Consider the following 24,245-nt stretch of genomic DNA (forward strand, 5'->3'; position numbering starts at 1 on the left):
ATGTGTCATTTTCATTATCTATGTGAATGTTGAAGTCACCAACAATTAAAGCTCTATCCACAGTAACTACTAGCCAGCACTTGTAAATTTGATCTGATGTCAAATGCCGAGCCCCCGAAATGCATTTAACAATAATGGCTGAAGTCTCTATTTCCACGTTCCTTATATTAGAATCTCCTATAACCAGGGCGCTTTCAACATGATTCTCAGTGGGTGCATTACTGAGTGGGGAGAATCAATTGGAAACCCTAACAGGAACGGGAGAGTGGTGTCGCTTTGCTGAGCAAGTGTACTGCCAAGACGTCACCCAAACGCCCTGATGCAAGGGCTCTACAGCCAGAACCAAAGTGTGTGTGTTGCTCGCTGTACTACCTGCATCCGAAACAGTGTATACAGGCTTCTCTTTCTCACTGACCTCCACTAGTGTTCAGATGTGTGTCTCTAACTCATTAATCTTCTCCGTCAGCCTGACTAATTCCTCACTTTTATCACATGTAAATCCCTCACTGCTGACGAAAGAAGCTACAGTAAACATGTGGCATGTAATGCAGGAAGCAATAACATGAGCGGATGCCATGATTTACCACAATTGTTTGTTGTTGTTGGTTGTTCCTGAGCGGCAAGGGTTTGAGATCGATGTGAATCCCTCACACAATTGTTTGTTGTTATGGTTGTTCTTGATAAGCGGTACTTTGAGATCGGTGCAATAATCCGTGTAACACGGCAGTTTAATCACGATAACAATAGAAAGCGGATGCACACGGAAAAATGCACGCAGTTGAATCACAATAAGAGAATAATGCGGAAAAAACGTAAAGATTAAAGATTAAAGATTAAAAGCTGAAAACAAATAGAAAAGTGATGCTAAAAAAGCTAGCAGGCTACAAACACAGAGTCGAGCTAGGCGCCAGCAGCAACAGGAAGAGGAACTGACATATCTGGTGTGTATTGGTGTGACTAGATCTTGAGTGCCTTTGTAATTTTACATAAAAATAATCCTTAGAAGATCAATAGGGTCTCCGCACATTCAGTGCTTGGGCCCTAATTAAGTAACTTTTCCAGTAACAAGCTACTTTTTCCAGCTAGTAGCAGTGTAGTGTGACAAAATGCTTTACAGCCAAGTGAGCTGAGAGTATAATAGAGAGAGGACAGTTTACGAGAACGTTTGATTAAATGTAGCAATGGAAAGTCCAGTTCATTCTAGTGAATCGCTTTGTTCAAACAGTTCATGTAAAGGAACCAATCAAAGAAAAATAATTCGTCATTTCGATTCTCTGCACATTAGGTCTTCCTTTTTACAGAAAAAATCTTTAGTTTAATGCTGCAGTTTATTAATTTGTTTTCAACTATAAATAAATTATAGCGTATTCTAGTTTTTTAGTTGTATGTAGTGTCAATTTAAAACTTTAAATTAAAGTCTATAGAAAGCCCATTAGAACCAAATCCTTTGCATAAGGTTAACCTGTTTTTTCACCATTTTAATTGTATTTTCATGAAGGTTTGATGCGCATGCTATTGTAGGCTCTGCTCTGTGTTCCTCAGTTCTCAACTTAAACGTGAAAGACACTATTTAAGCGCTTTGGGTTGGACAGGAAACTGACATGTGCTCATAGTTTTGGGTTAAGGGTGTTGACCGGGATCACCCATATTTTTGGCCTTAGACAAAAGAGCAGACAGGAAGCAGATCCGAGTTCTTCACTAGACAGCCTCCACATCATCACTTCCTGTTCCAAATCTTCAGATCAGAAGTACTCCCACTATAAATATCCAGCTGCAGTTAAAATTATAGAAATATGGCAGGGAGGGCAACAATAACAGCCCTGCCCTGATCTGCTTCTCAGTATGACCTGTCCTTTATGCCAGTGTATTGTGCCTACTACAAGATATTTTTATCTCAGGGAATGACATTTCTTGTACTATACACAATATTTACTGTTCCAGTTTCTGTGCTTGACAAATTGCCTACATTTAGCTGGAGGAGATAAATATTTAGTTCATGTTAAAGACAGCAGAGCATGTTTTGTAATACTCAAAAGTGTTGCAAACTATGGCAAAGCTTTAATCCTTGCTCATGCTGTTCCAAAATTTGCTGGAATAGTGTCAAATGCTTACCATAAAACTTTGGCAAAGTTCATATGATGGGGTAAAATAGGATGTTTTTCCTTTCTACTTGAGGTATTGTTATGATCTCATCTTTCTTTATGCTCCCTTCTCTTTCTATCTATCTGGTGCTCTGTCCTTTCTACCTAATTCTTCTAAACTCTCTTTACGTGGTTCTTACTCTTTTTCTAGCTCTCTCTTTCTTGCTTAGAACAGTGACTTGGAAGTGTAGGAACAGGCAGGCTTCTGAAAGGGTGGTGACTTCCTTTTGGATAAACATGTCATTAATCAAAGAGAACACATTCTTTCCGATCACAAGATAACCAAGAGGGAAATGGATCATGCTTTTGAATAGCCAGGCCCAGTAGATCTCTCTCTGGATTAATTCCTTGTCTCTACAAAGGTGATCCCCCAACCCCCATCTTTCTCTCTCTTTTGCTTATTCTATTGTAAACTTTTGTATGCAGACTCTGGGAATCAAGGAAAAATGATCTGCAACAACTGAACCATATGCCATGTGTTATCAGATTCTAAGCATAATGCACTGTCCTAGTTTAGTCAGGCCATGCCTGTTCATGCTTGTCCACAAATCATCTATTTATTAAATAAACTATTCCCTATACATCTTCTGTCATTCCAAAGGTCAAAGGAATGGTACTCCCAAAAATTAACATTTTAAAGGGGTAGTTCGTCAACACAATTAAAGATCTGTCATCATTTACTCACCCTCATTTTGTTCAAAATCTTTATGACATTCTTCTGTGAAACACAAAATGGAGATGCTTGGAAGAATGATAACCTCAAGACCCCGGTATACTCACGGCAATACTCTTCGCTCAGAGTAAAAAGAAGTTTGAAACAGCTGAGCAATGGTATCCTATTTGCGAACCTTCAGACACCGAGGCGTTTAGAGGAGCATTTAAATATGAGGACTACATGTTGAACATGAACTAATATGATATTAAAATGTGTTATCAATGAATATATGCCTCAAGTAGAACTCACATGAGATCAGTAAAAGAAGCTGTTTTAACCACTTGATGATGATTTAAAGTAAAATATAGTATATACAGTAGATAATGTGTCATTTGTCTTGTACTGTATATATTCCATAATATGCACCTGTTATTGTAATTTATGATGACACTGATACTACTGCAAGGATGGGTGTTTATGAGTGTTAATGGGCAGAATACAGACAATTAATTATGATAAAGACATCTTACTTTGGGCAGATGTGTGAATGGCTTTCGGCTGCAGACGGCACATTAAGTGAAGTAGCATATCAATCAACAGAGTGAATGGGCACTTAAGAGTATTTGAGTAGATTTGATTTCTTCTGTAGACTAATTTAACAAAAAAAATCACACCACGTTCTTGGAAAATGTCTCTACGTGAATGATCGTATAGATATAGGTGAATTTACACCAGCTCACTAATAACTCACACTAGTGTGTTCATGTTGACTGATCTTAAATAACTGAACAACGTAACCAGCATTAGCTGTCGCTCTCAGAGTAGGTGGAGCTCCAGGGCACACCTACCGATGATGTGGACCAATGGTAGTAAGGTGTTTAGCAGCTGGTAAGAAGTTTTCCCGAAAGTTTGCCCTGGCGAGCTGTCACCAACCACCAAAACAAACTCAAAAACAAATGTTTTTGGACAAATTTGGTTCTAAATAATGCCACACCTGTTCGTTCTTCGAGTTTATTTGAAGTATACAAAGGCCTTCAATCACCATTCATTTTCATGCAACGTTTTCCATGCAATGAAAGTGATTGGTGACTGAGGCTAACTTTCTGCATAACATCTCCTTTTGTGTTTCACAGAAGAAAGTCAAATGAGTTTGTAACAAAAATTGTTGAACATTGCCTTTAATTCTTAAAGTCATTTTCTCACCCTGTAGTATGTCTGAGGTTAGGTTAGGGTTAGGTTTTCTGGATGGTTAATCTGGATGGTGCTTTTATTGCCAAGCCCCAAAATGTTTAAAGCACCGAAAATTCTAAAAAAAAATAAGTCCACATGAAGAGTGCACAATATTCCTTAAATTTCTTAGACAAACATTTAGTCCTTTTCCTCACACAAATCTATCGTATGGCTTCAGAAGACTTGGAAAATTGTCATATGGATTACTTTGTGCATATACAGTATAGTTTTTTTTTTTGTTGTTGTTGTCTTTTTGGAGCCTGGCAGTAGAAAATAGGCAGACGCTATGTGCACCCTGGTGCAAATAATGGTATATGCTATTTACACCCCAGTGCAAAATAGTGGCAGATTTAATTTGCACCCCAACCCTGATGCAAATAATGGTAGATACTAATTGCACCCTGGTGCAAATAGTGTCAGATACTATTTTCACCCATATTTAAATACTAACGTACAGTATGGGCATCATTGCAGTGTGTTTATTGTGTTTATTTAGAGTCCCACAGACACACTACATTAACCCCTACCCCTAAATCTAACCCTAACCTTACCTTAGAACAAATAACTGTGGTTTCACTACAGTAGCCATGGTCTTTTTTGTAAATTTACGGTAACCACAAAATTAACCATGGTTACTGTATTACCACCATATTACTGTACTATCACTATGGTTATTTGCATTAAAACTATGGTTTCTTCCAAAAAACACGGTTACTACAATATTAGTAATACAGTGATGCAATCTACACACAAGCAATGCCGAGTCGTGGGAACGAGTGCGATGGACAGACTCCGCCTCTGGATCAAACCCTTCTCTGCACTCCCCGACATTCACCGTGGCCAAATCACTGTGATGTAATCAACATTTATATTCATTTTTATCTATTATTTTAAGTAGTATTAAAGGAAATATTAAGAGTCTTTCTGCTCTCCTGATCTGGAATTTCTTATGCTTCTGTGTCGACCATTCTGGCTACCGAGGGAATTCACAGCGGTCATTATCACTGCCGTGTACATCCCGCCACAAGCCGACACAGACCGGGCACTCAAGGAACTGTATGGGAGTATAAGTGAGCAGGAAACCGCGCACCCTGAGGCCGTGTTCATTGTGACCGGGGACTTTAATAAAGCCAGTTTAAAATCAGTCGCACCAAAATACCACCAGCACATTAGTTTCAACACACGAGGGGAGCGGGTTTTGGACCATTGCTACTCTCCCTTCAGGCATGGCTACAAATCCCTCCCCCGCCCACCACTTGGCAAATCGGACCACTCTTCCATTCTGCTTCAGCCTGCTTACAGGCAGAAATTGAAACAGGAAGCACCCACCCTCAGAACGATCCAGTGCTGGTCGGACCAATCAGATTCTATGCTACAAGACTGTTTTGATCACACGGACTGGGAGATGTTCCGGTCCGCCTCTGATGACGACATCGAGCTTTACGCTGATAGCGTAATGTGTTTCATCAGAACATGCGTAGAGGATGTTGTTCCGACCAGAACAATACGGATCTATCCGAATTAGAAACCTTGGATTAATAGCGATGTTCGTGCGGCACTTAATGTGCGGACCTCTGCTTTTAATTCAGGGAATGCGGAGGAGCATAAACAACCCAGTTATGCCCTCCGAAAACTATCAGAACCGCAAAACGCCAATACAGGAGCAAGATTGAAGGACAGTTTAATACCACCAACTCTAGAAGCATGTGGCAGGGAATTAACATCATCACGGACTTTAAAGGGAATAAAAACTCTGCCATGAACACCGCTGCCTCTCTCCCGGATGAGCTAAATACTTTTTATGCTCGTTTCGAGGGAAATAACACCGCCCTCACGGAGAGAGCTCTCGCGGCTGAAGCTACAGAGGTTAGTTCGCTCTCCGTCTCTGTAGCGGATGTAACCCGATCCTTCCGACGGGTGAATATCCGCAAAGCTGCGGGTCCAGACGGCATTCTGGGCCGCGTCATCAGAGCGTGCGCGAACCAGCTGGCTGTTGTTTTTACGGACATTTTCAACCTTTCCCTCTCTTTGTCTGTAGTCCCCACATGCTTTAAAACATCCACCATTGTGCCTGTTCCAAAACAATCAAAAATAACTTGCTTAAATGACTGGCGTCCTGTTGCTCTGACCCCCATCATCAGCAAATGCTTTGAAAGACTAATCAGAGATTACATCTGCTCTGTATTGCCTCTCTCTCTTGACCCGTTGCAGTTTGCTTACCGCAACAACCGCTCCACTGATGATGCCATTGCATCTACACTATACACTGCTCTCTCCCACCTGGAAAAAAAAAACACTTATGTGAGAATGCTGTTTGTAGACTACAGCTCAGCATTCAACACCATAGTGCCCTCCAAGCTAGATGAGAAACTCCGGGATCTGGGCTTAAACAGCTCGCTGTGCAGCTGGATCCTGGACTTCCTGTCAAGCAGACGCCAGGTGGTTAGAATAGGCAGCAACATCTCCTCATCACTGACCCTCAACACTGGAGCCCCACAGGGCTGTGTTCTCAGCCCACTACTGTATTCCTTGTACACACATGACTGTGTGGCAACACATAGCTCCAATGCCATCATTAAGTTTGCTGATGACACGACAGCGGTAGGTCTGATCACTGACAATGATGAAACAGCCTACAGAGAGGAGGTGCACACTCTGACACACTGGTGTCAGGAGCACAACCTCTCCCTCAACGTCAGTAAGACAAAGGAGCTTGTGGTGGACTTCAGAAGAAAAGACAGAGAACACAGTCCCATCACCATCAATGGAGCACCAGTGGAAAGAGTCAGCAGCTTCAAGTTCCTGGGTGTCCACATCACTGAGGAACTCACATGGTCCATCCACACTGAAGTCGTTGTGAAGAAGGCTCATCAGCGCCTCTTCTTCCTGAGACGGCTGAGGAAGTTTGGAATGAACCGCCACATCCTCACACGGTTCTACACCTGCACTGTAGAGAGCATCCTGACTGGCTGCATCTCTGCCTGGTACGGCAATAGCACCGCCCACAACCGCAAAGCACTGCAAAGGGTGGTGCGAACTGCCAGACACATCATCGGAGGTGAGCTTCCCTCCCTCCAGGAAATATATACAAGGCGGTGTGTGAAAAAAGCTCGGAGGATCATCAGAGACTCCAGCCACTCGAGCCATGGGCTGTTCTCACTGCTACTATCAGGTATGCGGTATCGCAGCATCAGGACCCGCACCAGCCGTCTCCATGACAGCTTCTTCCCCCAAGCAATCAGACTTCTGAACTCTTGATCTCCCACGATCAAATACATCAGCACTGCACTTTATTACCCTTACTCTTATATCTCACACCGGACTGTCATAAATTATATTACTATTATATTATATTCTCTCTTAACAACTGACTATCAACCGACAGCCTGAATGTCAATACAGTACAATACTGTACATTCTAATATATATATACTTTTTTTATATATTTTTATTTTTTATTTTTATTGAATAATGTGTATCTATATAGTGCGTATTGTATACTGTACAGTGTATGTTATTATTTGTATATTGTTGAGTGTAATTATGTGTATATCAGATGTTTAAATTGTGCTGTGTTAATATGATGTTATTGTAAATTGGTATATGTCTCATCACTGTCACGACTGCTATGTTGATCGGAACTGCACCCAAGAATTTCACACACCATTGCACTTGTGTATATGGCTGTGTGACAAAGTGATTTGATTTGATTTGATTTGATTTGATTTGGAAACAGGAAATCGAATGGGAAAAAGAGTGGAACAAAACGCGGATTCAAACTGTGATCGCTGGACAACACTACACATTCACACACCGTCTTTACACCCCACGCCACTGCAGTGACACCTAATGTTTAGTTTGTCATATATTTCCGTGGTTTCACCAGACTACTGGGGTGCAAACAGCTGCACTGTGTGGCAGATGATATTTACTATTGGACACTTCGGTACAAATAACCATCTACTTCATTGTATGGAAAATAGCTGCTCAGACATTCTTCAAAACATCTCCTTTTGTGTTCAATGAGAGAAACTCATCCCAGTTTGGAACGACATGAGGATAATTGTGGCAATTTTCATTTTCAGGTGAACTAACCCCATAGAAGCATCTATTTGTAGTGTTTACTACACTGTACAGTATGGAACACATACAAAAAGGTGTTTATAAATACACAGACCACCTGATATGTATTGCGTCAGTATATGCACACTTTCACAACTTCTACCCAGAGTGCAAATACAAACTTTCGTCTGATGGTTCAGCGCAATGGCGATATCTCAGCACTGTTTGTGTAAATGTTCTGTGGCGCCTGTTCTTGGCTTGTTTTGTTTGCCTGTGAACACACCCAAAGCTCAGTCCAGCTTTCCCTCCATCATGTCCATAGCACAGAACTATTGAACTTGGCATGTATTCCCAAGAAAAAAAGCTGGCCCTGGGTTTGCACGTATCTTGGTGGGGCGTCCTTCTGGGCTGTTACATAAGGGGTGGTGACGGTCAGCCACAGACACCCATGCACAGCTATGGAGTGCAAACCTGGTTGGGCTGTCATATTTCACACCAGAGTATGGGTCTGCCCTCAGACCCACAGTACCCCAGATGACCAGGCTCTTTTATAGGGTCAGAAGGGTTATTTTATCGATGTGTGTTAGATCAATACTGTATGTCATGGATAATACGTGGACATGAAAAGAGGAATGTTTTTTGTACATGTCTGCACAGCATAATTTCATGCCTGTTTTTTAAGCAAAGGCAGAAACATGAATTCCCATTGTATGCACTTTAGGTAGGATGAAACAATGTCTGCTAAAATTTAACATTATTAAATATTTAGACTGATCTGTCTGATTTTTTAAAAAGTGTTTGGTTTTGTGTGGTTTTCAAAACAAGAGACCGGGTTTTAATTTACAGGAAGACTTGTGTGTGTAATGTCTGTTTCACATCAATGACATAAGACAACAACATTTTCAGCGAATCTGATTCTTCTGACATTGTAATAAACAGTCTTCCTAACATTGATTTGGACTGAATATGTTTATTGCAGAGCATGGATTTGTCGGCTATTCGGAAGAATTGCTGCATAAGAACACCCTGCCAGACTAAACGGCTGATGAGACTTGTGTTTGGGGTTTTCTTTCCTGCGGCGACAGGTGACCATATACACACATAAACAATAAGGGGAAAACTGTGATATAACAACCAATAATTTTACAATACTATGCAAGAATACTTTCATTTTGCTATTGGTAAAGTATAAGTCTGTGGTGTTACTTTGGTATCTGAGCAGCCTCAAATACTTGCAGCTGTATTTTAGCAGCTGTGGTACAGTATGATTTAGTATGCAGACTTCCCAGAAATCTATTTCCCATGTTAAAATTTCATAGAGTAGTTAACAAATTTTGTTATTGTGCCCACACAAAATCTGTGTGCAAGGAACTTTGAAAGGCCATCATTCACAAAGTCCTACACATACAATACTCTGTCGTTTAAATATCAAACGTTTATTTTCATTATGCTTTCACCTACCAATAAAAGTGTATTTTTTATTCAGCTTATTTTGGCATATTTAAATCCATCCTGCAGAATTGAGCAGATTTTCAACCAAAATTACTGCAGAAAATACTGAAAGTCTACATGTTTCATCTAGGCCTGGTTATGAGGTTTAAGTCAGAGCCTGGTGTCATTGTAAGTTTTTGTATTTTTTTTTTACTGTCTATCATTGACCTCATTTAGCCCACACAGGAAAGAACAAAACTGCTATCGTTGTCGGAGCTGTGAAACAGTCATGACACAAGCAGTTGTGCATGCATGACACAGGTTCAAATTTAAAACCGGTTTGAGCCTTTGACACTTTTCTTTGATCAGAGGCAAAAAAAAAAAAAAAAAAATAAAATTGTGATATGAAAAGAGATCAGTTTGGACTGAAACATGCTGAATGTTCAATTAGTGAGCAAAGTTGGAGCCTCTCTTTTATTTCTGAGCAGAGAATAAAAATGAAATGTTTTATGATAGGCTAGTTTTTACAAAAAAAAAAAAAAAAAAAAATTAAAAAAAAGGTCAGTAAATTTTAATAATCTTATAGCGGTTAAAACGTATTTGAATTTTTCTTTGCCAGCAGTCACAGCTAAGATGTCTCTTATAAATGTCAGATCATTGTCAAACGAGACGTTAAATCAGGAAGAGCATAGCCAACTTCGTGAAGTGTGTCAACAACAATATAATTATTTTAGTAAACCTTGGCCAAATGGTCATGGGGGAGGTACTACCGGGGTTTTTAAAGACTGTTTTAATTGCCCTGAGCAAAGTGTATATTTTTTCTTCCTTTGAAGTTCTTTAATTTAAAATGTCAGGAAAAGAGCCTAACTTTATTGTGTGAGATATCATCCTCCAAATAATAATACCAGTTTTAGGGATGAATTCTCAGAACTGCTCTCTGATTTGGTTTAAAAATATGATAAGATGATTATTTTTGGGGATTTAAATTTTCATGTAGACAGGGCTGATGATCCTGTGGTAAATACATTTTTAAACCATACTCAGTCTTTTAATTTGGAGCAGCATGTAACAGGTCCAACACATAATCGAGGTGATACGTTAGATCTTGTGGTTACTTTTGGATTAGATCAATCCTATCGATCTTGTGCTATTAGACTCCAGACATTTTAGATAGATTTTCATCAGTTTTTTTTCTACTTCTTCTGATAACTGGGCTCATGATGCAGCACAACTGATTAGTTCAAATATTTTATCTATTTGTGTGTCAATATTGGACTCAATTGACCCTGTCAAAACAGGTCAGAAGTAAAAAAAAAAAAAAGAAAAAAAAAAACTTTGATAAATGATTACATTTGCATTTTAAGGAGAAAGTGAAAAATTGGGTTGTTGGGAGAGTTTTTTTCTTTCTCACCTATTTCAGTCAGGTTTTAGAGAAAACCACAGTACAGAAACTACCCTTCTTAGGGTGACCAATGACTTATTGGTATCAGAGTATGCTGGAGAGTGCTCCATTTTAGTGTTGCTTAATTTAACTGTTGATCAGTCAGTTATAATTGATACATTGAAGAAATCGGTGGGAATATCTAGGGTAGCTTTAGACTGGTTTGTTTCCTACTTGTCGAATAGAAAATTTGTATGGAATTTGTAGGAAAATGTGTAGGAATTTGTAGGAAAATTGTCTATTGGAGATGAGATGTCCTCCTCTTCAAAACTTTATTGTGGTATTCTGCAAGGATCCCTGTTAGGGCCAATATTGTTTTCACTATATGTATGTTACCGCTTGGTTCTGTGATTTGAAAATATAACATACATTTTATTGCTATGCGGATGACATGCAGTTGTATTTGTTATTGAATCCCAATGATCTGACTAATTTAAATGTTTATTCAAGCATGCATAGCAGATGTAAAATATTTAATGGCATGTAATTTTCTTCAGTTAAATACTGATAAAACAGAAGTTGTTTTAATCGGTCATGAAGTCAGATTGAGTCAACACTTAGTCAGGTGGTCCCAAATATTCAGCAGGTAGTGAAAAATTTGGGTGTCTACTTTGATACATATTTAAACTTTGAATATCATGTCAGGAATTTAGTTCAGTCTTGTTAAGCAACATATCCAAGGTTAGACATGTCTTGAGTTTTAGGGATACAGAGAAGCTTATACATACTTTTATTTCATCTCACCTTGAGTATTGTAATGCCATGTTTTCAACTTAAGCACAGCAGCAATCAGTGCAAAAAGCTGCAGCTAGACTTTTGACACAAACTAGGTCTTTTATTCAAATTACTCCAGTTTTAGCTTCTTTGCATTGGTTACCAAATCATTTTAGGGTTTATTTTAAGATTTTAATAATTACATATAAGGCATTACATGGATTGGCACCAGATTAATTAACAGAACTTTTAAGACCTTACGAAACAGTTAGATCTCTTAGATCTTCTTGTCATCAACTGTTGGCTGTTCCAAGATCCAGATGAAAAACTAAAGGTGATAGAGTGTTTGTAGTGAAGGCCCCACTATTATGAAAAAGTCAGGGATGTTAGATCTGCTGAATCTGTGTCTTGTTAAAAAAAAAAAAAAAAAAAAATGTATAGGCTTGCTTTTAATACTATGTGAATATGTTGTTTTTTTTACTGTGTGTGTTTTGATTTTATGTTTTGGGAAGCACTTTGTGCTAAATCGCTAAAATGTTCTATAAAAATAAAGTTATTGGATCTCAGTCAAAACCCGGTAGCATCAAATCTGTATTAATGCATCATATCTAACAATAATTCAGTGAAGACTTAGAAACAACTAAGAAATGTAAAAAAGTTTTTACCTCTAATATACTGTATCTCATTGTATCTAGATTAAATATGCATGTCTTCAGAATGTCACACAATGCTAAATACACAACGTGCAATTAGGCAAAGAAATGTGTGATGCAGCGGTTTCCTTCAGGATCAAAGCACATACTTATGTTCTACTAAAAAGAGAGAAGCCTAATTTTTCAGGCAACAGGAAGTGGTGTACTTCCGAAAATGTTCTGTGATAAACCCTTTGCTTTTGATTTCATGAAAAGAGCTAAATTAACTGGTTATTAATCGGTTACCAGCTTTTTAAAATAAAATTTTCTTTTTTGCACCATTTTTTAACCCCTGCCCTAGTCAGGAAAGTGTTACATTAAGTGAACTCTATGATATGTAATGGTATCTGCTGTTCAGGTTTTGAATGGCCCCTTGTCTCCAGTCATGTTTGCACAGAAACCCTCTCTGTGTGTGATGTGTAGGTGTGATGGCGGGATTCATCATGAGCTCAGATCTCCAGAGGCCCGAGCACAACATCCCCGTGGGAAGTCTCGCTGCAGTCTTCATCTCGTATGTGTCTGTCGGCCTACACCAAAATATTTTTTATCTATTTTTTACCCTTAATCTCTATTGTGTTGACGGTAAACACACTTTATGGCAGGGCCCAAAATGATCAATTGCCAAGCGCCAAATGCAAGTAAAAATTGACTTTTGTAAGCTGGCCGGTAGCTTTATTAGGAATGGCAAAATAATACATGGTTTAAATGAAACTGTAAGAACGATAGTTGGACCCTTGATGATGTAAGTGGCCTGCACCATTTAAATCAAAGACATCTTTTGTGATTCTAGCATTGTAACAACATAATCCTCAGTAGAACATTTACCATTTGGGTGCCTAAGATGCCTATTTTATTTCCTCCAGAAATTCATGTGGTAACACATGAGGAATATTCTCTGCACTGGGTCATCAAAATTAAAATATCAGGAGCAAAACTGTGAGGGGCCTGTTTTTGTGGCAGGTGGCATTGCACTGAGAGACTATATTGTCCGTGATGCTGTGAGTGACATAACTGACCTGTGCTGTTTCTCACCAAACACCAAAAGGAAAATAAATGTTTTTAGAAAAATAACAAAAAATACAGTTACATGGCTAGTAATAAATATTGGTAACACTTTACAATAAGGTTCCATTCGTTAACATTAGCTAATGCATTAGGTATCATCAGGGTTGGGAGGGTTACTTTTGAAATGTATTCCACTACAGATTATAGAATACATGCTGTAAAATGTAATTTGTAACGTATTCCGTTAGATTACTCAAGGTCAGTAATGTATTCTAAATACTTTGGATTACTTCTTCAGCACTGGTAGATTTTTTCACTGGTTTTGACTATAAAAATTCTGCCAGTACAGTAAGACAAAATACACATGTTAAAAATACATTCTCTGAAAAACCTAAATATCTTATGCAGTGTTGTTTCTAAAACAAGATGAATCAAATTGATCTTGTTTTAGTGATTTGTAGATATTTTTACAGGAAAACAGTACAAAAATTATTATCAGAATATGATTTTTGCCCTATCAAAGGTCTTACTAGAAAAAAGAAATTATGATCCAATGTGTATTTTCTTGATAAAAAAATATGATCGTGCCTGGTAATGTGTGCATGTAAAATGGCTAGAAATAGCATTTTAGTTTAGCGTAAAGCTGACAGTTTACACAAGGTTTATTTCTATTTCTTCTGCTCCAAACTTACTTCAAACGTACTTCTCTGTCTGCTCGTATGAATGTAACACTTCATAAGAAAGTGTTTCACTGCTGTTCAAATGCACTTTATATCGCATCATTTATATGTATAAATGTTTTCCATCTGAAAGGACTAAATATTAAATGAAACAAATTATAATAAAATGCAAAGTAATCTCTTCAGTAATCAACATACTTTTTGAATGTAACTGTATTCTAATTACCAATGATTTAAATTGTAACTGTAGTGGAGTACAGTTACTTATATTTAGTATTTTAAATACGTAATCCCGTTACATGTATTCCGTTACTCCCCAACGCTGGGTATCATGAACAAACAATGAACAATATATTTTTACAGCATTTATTAATCTTTGTTAATGTAAGTTTATAAAATACAATTGTTCATTGTTAGTTCATGTTAGTTCATAGTGCATTAACTAATGTTAACAAATAAAAATTCTGATTAAAAACATTTATTGTAATTGTTGAAATTAACATTTTGATTTTAAAAGATTAATACATGCTGTAAAAGTATTGTTAATTGATAGTTCATGTGAACAAATATTGTCAACTAATGTTAACAAATGGAACTTTGTTGTAAAGTGTTACTTAAATATTTATGGCCTGTAAATTTTCTCCATTCAACTGCCATGGTCCCTTTTCAAAGGCCGTGAAGATGCATTTCAACCTTATTTAGTTAATTTTGGATCCTGCTTTAGGGTATACTTTTTTTAATTTATTTATACATTTTTTTTAAACATTTAATATGAGATCTCAAATTTGATGTTATTTTATTAAACATTTATGGTTGTAAATGCTCTTTAATACAATTAATCCGTGATTCTTGCGAATCCACAGGTGGTTCCTGTATCTCGTCTTTGTCTTCTTGCTGGGAGCCATCTGCACAAGAGAGGCGCTGCACTATGATTTCTTAATAGCAGAAAAGGTAATCTGATGTTATTCCAGGCTTTAAAGGATGGCCACATTCAATGGATTTTTCCACTATTAGGACTCAATCTCAAGTCTCATTTCAGTTGAGGCAATTAAACATCATCTACAAATAAAACGTACATTAGCATTTATTGTCATGCTAATGTCATTCCGCTTGTGCGCAAAATCTCAGAGGACCTCACAAAAGAGGGGTTCTGAGGTAATTGTAAATGCTACAGATACCATTATTGCAGCTGATATAATGGGGCTTTTCCACTGCATGGTTCAGCTCGACTCGGCTCGCTTTTTGGGGGTTTTCCACTGTGGGTAGTACCTGGTACCTGGTACTTTTTTTAGTACCACCTTGGTCGAGGTTCCAAGCGAGCCAAGCCAATACTAAATGTGATGTCAAAACCCTGCAGATCACTGATTGGTCAGAGAGAATTGTCACAACCAGCGTCACTGGATTTGCGACACGGGACATCAACCCACTAGTTTAAAATTTAGCAACAGCGATAGCAGTATCATTTGATCACACAATTTTCGAATTGTAAAAAGAAATGGCTGTGCGCAAAACCACACTGTAGTCAATGAACAAGGTGCAGACGTTCCTCTCGTTAGCGACGAACGAAACAACGCAAAACAAAAAAATCTTTCAGGAAGTGTCTTAGCTGTTGGCCGCACACAGCTACCACCGGACCTACCAACAGTGTAGGGAAAAGTTAAAAAAAACTTAAGTGACTACAGAACCATCAGGGACCACAACAGCCGGAGTGGTTCAAACAGAAGAAAGTGGAAGTGGTTCGACCAAATGGACACTATCTATGGCAATAGACCGGCGAGCAATGGGAGGGAGAGTGCCCTGGACTCGGCCACGGAGTTGTTGGAGTCCACAATGGAGGATGCTACGTTTTGTTACGTTAACTCTATATTCTGCTTGAAAGCTTCACTTTATTTAGTTGACCAGCTACTGGAAAGCTTGCTTCTAAAACAACCAGGCCAATTTAACTGTTACATTTGTGTAAAATCACCATGCAACAACTGCTTTATGCAGCACAATGAGCTAGTAGCTAACAGCTAGCAGTCGTGTTATTGTTTATGGTCAGTAATGTTTGTGTCATGGATTGCAGTGGGGTGAAATCCTGCTGGAGTTACATAGCTTATCCATGTGTAAGACTGTAGCCTGGCTGTGGCACAGCCACAGCTGTTCCTTCATGTGAGCCATGGTGTGGGGGTTAACACCCTGCTATAGCTACTCTTATTATTTATGAAACAGGGATGGACTGGCCATAGGGAGGACTGTTCCCGGTGGGCTGGTCGACTTGTGGGTTCATACATTTTTATAAGTGATTTATAAGGAGAAAAAAGTTCAGAAATTGTTAGGGCAATCCATTTGAGCGACAGGGAGGGTAGTTTAATATTTCAAGTGATTTCTCCAACCCATTCACAACCTACACTGTTTCCAAATGCCACCACTCTTCGCATCCGAACCGTGCGAACAATCTAACAGCTTGCTTATATTTTCGTGTTAAACACAAGAGTGAATCTGTACTGCGCAAGACGAAATGAAGGTTTGTATTATATTTAAATCTTTTATATATTGTATAATGTCTAATAATATATTTGGGTGAATATTAGCTGGTCCTCATCATGCAAAATATCTGATTTAACCAATAGATCTAAAAAAGCAATGGAGAATTGTGAATATTTGTTATGCTGGTGTCACCATTGCCCTGTACATGGGAGACCAGGAAAACAATTTATTTCACCAAGCCTACTTAAAGTATTGACTAGCCTACAGTACAAATAGATGCACTTGTTAAAGAAGTTACAGTCTTGCCACTTTACAGTTGCTCTCCTGACAAATGTATAAAAGTTAAACTAACCAAGTTACAGTTCATGATGTCTCCCATCAGCTGTAATTATTAGAAATATTTCCTGTAGGTAAAAATAAAATATGATCCAAAAAATGGTCCAGTCCCAGGATAGGAATAAGTTGAGTCATGGCAAGGAGCAAATTAAACCACCTGACACCCTATTGGAAAAATGTGAGATAAAATTTGTAAGAGAGTTGCGCCAGATACTTAGTATTGAATGTGTGTGTGTGATGCAATAGTGAGGAATTATTCACCAAGGAGGTTGTGATAGGCCGGTGCTGACTATAGCTCCAGGGCTGATTTTTAGCCCCAGTCCATCCCTGATACGAAACATGCATAATAAATATTCCATAAAATCTACAGTCACAAATGAGGTGGTTTTTGTTATTGTTACTGCATCTGTAGGTCAACTTGTATAACACGGTCACATACTGACAAAATGCATAGCTGCTTTGGATAATAGTGTCTATAAAATGGATGAATGTAAATGTATTGTTTCTTAAAAAAATGTTTTATACATGCAAGCATTGTACTGTGTTATTTGTAATTGCCCACTTTCTTATGGTGTTTGATTATGGGTTCTGTCAGATTACACACAGTGTCTTTGATTTACTTTCAACACACTATAAGCTCTTTTCAGTCTGGTCAAGCAGAACAGAGCTGGGCGGAGCCCCCTATACTCTCTTCCCTTCTGTGTTTGTTTTTGCCCAGGTCTCCTTGGTTGGTTTCCTGTTTTTGCTGGGCCTCTACATCTCCTCCCTTGTCTCCTGCATGGGCAGCCTATATGGTGCACCCAGGATCCTCCAGTGTATTGCCCAGGAGAGAGTCATCCCAGCTCTTGGATTTCTTGCGAAAGGTGTGGGAAAGGTTATGTAGGGAGATGATAACCATACAGGGTGATCTATTTTTTAACACTGAATGTCTGACAATGTAGTGTAGTGTTATGCTATACAATGGTCTTGTTAATTTTGTAGATACTACATTATTAACGAACTTAGATGCTAAACATGGCAAAATCTATTTTGTGAATGTAAACCAAATCAAAGGTGGAAACGTCCTGATAGTGGTGCTCTCCACTGGTGATTTCTTTAAGATTACACAGGAAGCACTGCTTCCCCTAATATCTCATATGAAATGCGGCAATGATGAGTTTGCTATATGTACGAATAATCTATATAAGTGACATATTACCCTTTGTACATTTCAGTATTTCAGCGACTGAAAATATCACACATCATTATCGTGCTCTTCATTTAAATAACACAATCTGCTTTTTTCTCCATAAATATGTCCATAGAAGTCAGTGAACACATGGCCCATAGAATGCTTTTGAGCAGTGCTTTAAAGGCAGTCTATGGCAGATACCTGTACTATGATTTCATTGGAGTAAAGATCAATGTTCTTTGGGCTTTGTAAACACTTTTTGTATTGGATCTGTATCTGATTGCCTATTGGATTCAAAGCCTATTGAGCTTTGAATCAATGTGTTTTTGTCCTGGAGCCTGGCTTCTGTACATGATGACTGATTGAGTTTTCAGTTGGGTGGGACTTTGCAACAAATGACCAATAATTGAAATTGCGATGCACGTGATTGACACAGCATGTTAATTGTAAAAGTGCAAACACCACTGTCGAGTGCACTTATCTAGAATCTGACATTAATACATTTATTTCAGCTTTTATAACTGGATATTTTGCCTGTTTTGTAGCAAAAACAGTTTTGAGCTTAGTTAATTCTTCTTGTTAAGAAATGTTACTGTTTGTAGTATTTTGAACAGCTTTTGGGAGCAACAATGCAAACACCAAAAACAATAGTCTGTATTCTGTACTTCCCTACATCAGCCACCCCAGTGCTTTCAGCTACTGATAGATGATCAGACAGAGGAACAATGCACTTTTCAGACGGGTGAAAACAAACATGAGTTTTTCACACATTTTATGCCAGTTTTAATGAACTGTTTACTTTTCACGCTCATTGAGAAGAGCACCACAGAGGACACGATGAGTTCCTAATTATAGTGTGCCCGAATGCACTCCAAAATATGTGAAGGAATTAACTGTAACAGTTGCGGCCTTCAAAAAGCACAGCACACCATTTCCCTCACTTGAGCTCTGTCTGACCCCTCTCTGTGGGCTACAAGCATACCCAAGACATCTCACACAGAATCAAATTCCCAGAACAAATGCAGGAAGCACAGAGACGACCAACCCAGGTGGGTCTGGAGCTGTGCCAGCCAGTAGCAGCAAAGCAGGCTCACCAGCTCAGCCTCGATCCCAGAGACCAGTGTATCTGTGTAATGCCTGGTCTTAGGTGAGGGTGAGCTCATGAGAGATGTTGTCTTTGGGATGTTTTAATTGGATGCTTACACTCACTTGTTACATAACCTGAAAAGTGTAAAAGAGACGAGAGAGTAAGTGCCAAACTAATTAAACCCATAATGTGAAACGGATATGAGTTTTAAAAACAGAGACCTGAATTGTACAAATTAAATTCTGTAAGTTTAAGCCTAGTTTTAAGATGTGCTTTGGGCAGTCTGTTTTTAAAAAAAGATGTAAATGGGGTTCAAAATGAAAGATGAGTGAGATTTGTCCATGTGACCACATTGGGATCGTAGTGTAAACACTTAACCATTCGAATGTGTTCGAACATTAGTGATGCTCCACCCAAGTTTTCTACTGTACTGCATTAGCCGGGACATACGTATTTTGACAGAAATTACAATGTCCTGTACAAGATGCCTCTTGTTCCATATTTCAATCTGAAACAAGAGTTTTAAACTTTACCAGTTACATGCAGTTTTGCAAGGAAATAACAGTCCGATCAGAAAATGTTAAAAATATGCGCATACATATACATGCACTAAAACTGCACAGAACCTGATGTCAGCATGCAGGGACACAGATGAAAAGCACACACATCTGAAGCTCAGTTAATTAAGGTTCTCCACTACATCTAAATTGGAAGTATAATTGAGAGAAACAGTGTGCTGTTTATTTTTCATGCTTTCTTATTCCCTCCCCTCGAAATCTGAACACAAATGGTCAAAAGAGACTCATATTACATCCAGGTGTAAACACTGATGTGTTTAGCCTGTCCACTTGTGTTTGAATAGCCTAAAACGCATCTTAATACCAGATGTAAACTGGGCCAGAGTTACCCAACCTGGGGATCATGACGGAACTGAACGGGCTTCATGAGATTGTGATAGAAATGTAAATGCAGAATTATATCAGATAAAAATGTACAATAAAACATGAATATATAAGAAATACAACTCTCAAAATACAGTACTTACATGATCTTAAATTATTTACTTAAGTTGTTTTAATTTCTAAATAACAACCATGAAATTCATTATATTTATTGAAAGGTCTGCATTACTTAAAATCTCAGGTGTACTTTAAATAAAACTTAAAATTATTAAATAAAACTTTAATTTTCAAGTAAATCTTGACATAAGTAGATAATTTAGGTCATATGGGTTCAGCTTACAAAAAGTTTATGAACCCCTGATATACTGTAAGTAAATGAATAAATCACATTTAACATGCACAAAGTGTCTCCTTTTTCACATCCCTTTATATTTAACAGTGAGAGGCCAATAAAGACCCCTGTGGCTGCAATCTGTCTGACCAGCTCCATGGCTTTCATCTTCATCAGCCAGGTAAATGTGCTGGCTCCAATCGTCACCATCAACTTCATGCTAACCTACGGCATGATTGACTACTGCTACTTCTGTGTGGTGAAAAACAATGAGCTGCAGGTCCAGCAAAGGAAGACACTAATCAGAAGATTGAGCTCCAGAAGAACATTTGACATTAAGGCAGCAGTGGAGCCATCAGTGACCCCATTAATGGCACACTACTGGAGTTCACTAAGTACATGGACCAGATATTTCCATTGCCCAGCACAGACAGCACTGAAGAACAGAAAGTGTCTATTCCTACCTCCAAGGCCCGTGGCAGAAAGTCAAAAATTCCTGCTAAAGAAACACTGATGAACAGTTTTGGATTGGACTTAAACAGCAATGGACCATTAGATAAAGGGAAAGATGAAAGGGAGCCAGAACAAACTGTTGGATTAGATGATGATACCAGCAGCCAGATAGGACTGATGGTCTATCTGAACAGTCTTTGCCTAATTCTGGCCCAGCTGAACTTGAACAGCTCCCAGGAGAGCAGATAGACAGGAATGGTAAATAGCTCTGTAAGAAATATGACATTATTCCTTAAAATAGGGATTATAGTCTGTATTTTAGTCAGAAATGCCTTTTGTTCACAGGTTCAGAGCCAAATCTTGAAGGATTAGAAATAAAATCGAGGGTTCAGTCTATGCAAAGTTTTGCAACCACTGGGTTTCGTTAATTGGTGTAAGTTTAGGCCAAAAATCTCCAGTGCTTAACAGTTCATTACATTTATAAAGCTTGAATGAATCACACAAAGTTTTTTTTATCTCCAGGCATTATGCTCTATTCTGATAATGTTCATCATCCAGTGGATGTATGCCTTTATAAACAGTACAATCGCCCTTATCGTCTTTCTCTACATTGGAACAACAAGCCCAGGTTTGCCAACAGGGAATTGTACCTACTTGTTATTTGATCGAATATGCTTTGTAGAATCTGTTAAGTAACCCCATGTGGTCATAATAAACTGAATCCACAAACGACTGAAAAGCGTGCATGCACTTTAAAACAATGCACACAAAAGTACCTTGCTGTTCTGTGTGCAAAACTTTTTAGTGTAAAACATTGATTTGTTTAGTGAACATCATATTTTTGGGTCAGTTGATCACAACGCTGATATTAGGTTGATCTTAGAAATTCAAGTTCACATGATATCCATTTCTATTACACATGATTAGGCAGAGTCAAGTGTGGCTTTATATGACTTTTCAGGAAATGTTAAGTTACATTCTTCCACTCACAGGTGCAGCTGCTTGTTTCAGCTTCTTTAGGTGGCTCAAGACCTCTCTGAGTAATTTGGGCAGGTATGTTGTTACAGTGAGATGACACAACTCTTTCCCTCTTGCTCTTTCTGAAACACTTTTTGTCTTTTGATTAAAGGGATAGTCCAATATCACTTTAAAATAAGGTTCCATTCATTAACATTAGTTAATGCATTAAATATCATGAACTAACAATAAACTTTTTTTTTTTTACAGCATTTATTAATCTTTGTTAATGTTATTTGATAAAAATAAAATTGTTCATTGTTAGTTCAGTGTGCATTAACTGTATTATAATGTATGTATAAATGTATTAGTATATGTTGAAATTAACATTAACCAAAATCAAGGGCGGCACTTTGTTTTAAAAATAGCTAGGGACAGTTTCGAAGTGGTGAAACTCATTATTAATTAGGTCATGTGCAGATAATGTCAAATAATCTTTTACTGTTATGAAAAATAGTCTTTATTGATTAACAGTTCAAGTACTCTTAATAAATATTTCACATAATTAATTTGATCCAGTACTGGGATTTTATTAATCACTGGATAAATACATAGATCAGTAAGGCATGAGCCAAAATGGTCACGTTTTTGCCTTCAGTACAAGGATTTGCATCGTGCAATTGTTACCGGTCTTGCTCGACCTGCACTGATCGGGATTTGAACTGGCGTCAGCCGACATGGAAGGCGGGCGCGCTAATGAGGAGGCTAAAGGCTACAGCTTCTTGCATCAGTCGCTAGTGTGCATCTTGAGGCCAGGGGAGTGAGGTTTATGCACACTGCACAGCTATTACGTATCAGCTGGCTCTAGTTACACTCACCCCCCTAAACCTTACTCCCATCTGGGTCATGGCACCAGTGTCACCTACATGACCTGTCCCAAGCAGGATTTGAACCGGTGATCCCTAGCATGGATAGAAAAGCCATGGCTCTAGGCTCTAGCCTAGTGCATCTCTTAAGGCCAGGAGAGTGAGGTTTACACACTGCACAAGTATCACGTACCAGCTGGCTACCGTTATACAATCCCTTATGTAACTTTTTACTTTAATAAACAAAGATTGCATCTGTATATTAGTAAATGTATAAAATGAGCAGGGACACATCTGTTTGCATTTTGCTTTGAGATTTAACTGGAAAGGAGTGTGAGCTGCAGAGCGAGTAGAGCGCATGTGTGCATGCACCAGAGAACATCGCTGCCTACTGTCACCCAACGTCACTGATAACCGCAGCAACGAGTAATCAACATAAAAAAACAACTACAACGCTGGATTGCCACTTATTATAACCCACACAAACAAAATGGAAACTGGAGCTTCAACAACTGATGATGTTTATTTATTAGACACTAAAGCTATTTCAAAAAGTGGAGGGAACGAAATTGGCAAAGGCAAAAAGTGGTAGGGACATGTACCTCCCCTCACACCAGTAAATGACACCTAAGACCAAGATTAATAAATGCTGTAAAAGTATTATCGTTAGTTCATGTTAACTAATGCTGTTAACTAATGTTAACAAATGGAACCATATTGTAAAGTATTACCGATTGTTCACCCAAAAAGGGAACTTCTGTCATCATTCACTCAGCCTAATGTTGTTCCAAACCCAAAAGACTTTCTTCTGTGAAACACAAAAGGAGATGTTAGAATGTTCGCCTCAGTCACCATTCTCTTTCATTGTAGGCCTATAGAAAAAAAAAGACTATTCTTGAGCTTTGTCCATTTGGAGACTTTACCTAATCACAATTGGCATGTTTAAATATGCTGTATAAAGAACTTCATATCGAATGACAACCTGTATATAAATTAACTTCTAATGGGAATTTGGCAGAGTGCATTGTGGATGATTTGGATGATTTAGAACAACAATTGTACTCAGAACCTCACCTCACCAATGACTGACCCCTCTTCATAGGTAAGAAGGAGCCCTCCAGACCAGACTGTGGTGACACCGTCTTTGTCAGCTGTTGGCATGGAGACCAAGCAGCTGACAGTTTTTCAGCAGCCATCACACCAGTGTTTCAGCAGCCATATCACCTTGAAGCTCAAGACTGGTTGCCTATTGAAGCTAAGCAGGGCTGGGCCTGGTCAGTACCTGGATAGGAGACCTCCTTGGGAAAACTAAGGTTGCTGCTGGAAGAGGTATTAGGGAGTCCAGCAGGGGGTGCTCACTCTGCGGACTGTGTAGGTCCTAATTCCCCAGTATAGTGATGGGGACACTATACTGTAAAAAGGCACTGTCCTTTTGATGAGATTTTAAACTGAGTTCCTGACTCTCTGTGGTCATTAAAAATCCCAGGACAATTCTTGAAAAGATTTGGAGGTGTAACTGTGGTGTCCTGGCCAAATTCCCCCCACTGGTCCTTATCAATCATGGCTTCCTAATAATCCCCATCTATTAATTGGCTCTATCACTCCACTCTTTCCTCTAATAG

At 38.5% G+C, this 24,245-nt stretch overlaps 1 pseudogene; it reads left to right on the top strand.

Moving 5' to 3' along the window:
* The window catches only part of LOC127448031 (solute carrier family 12 member 8-like), a 44,645-nt pseudogene that overhangs the window by 18,980 nt on the left and 1,420 nt on the right, over nucleotides 1-24,245 (top strand).

Source organism: Myxocyprinus asiaticus, chromosome 11 (genome assembly GCF_019703515.2).
Source record: "Myxocyprinus asiaticus isolate MX2 ecotype Aquarium Trade chromosome 11, UBuf_Myxa_2, whole genome shotgun sequence".
Classification (NCBI taxonomy): Eukaryota; Metazoa; Chordata; class Actinopteri; order Cypriniformes; family Catostomidae; genus Myxocyprinus; species Myxocyprinus asiaticus.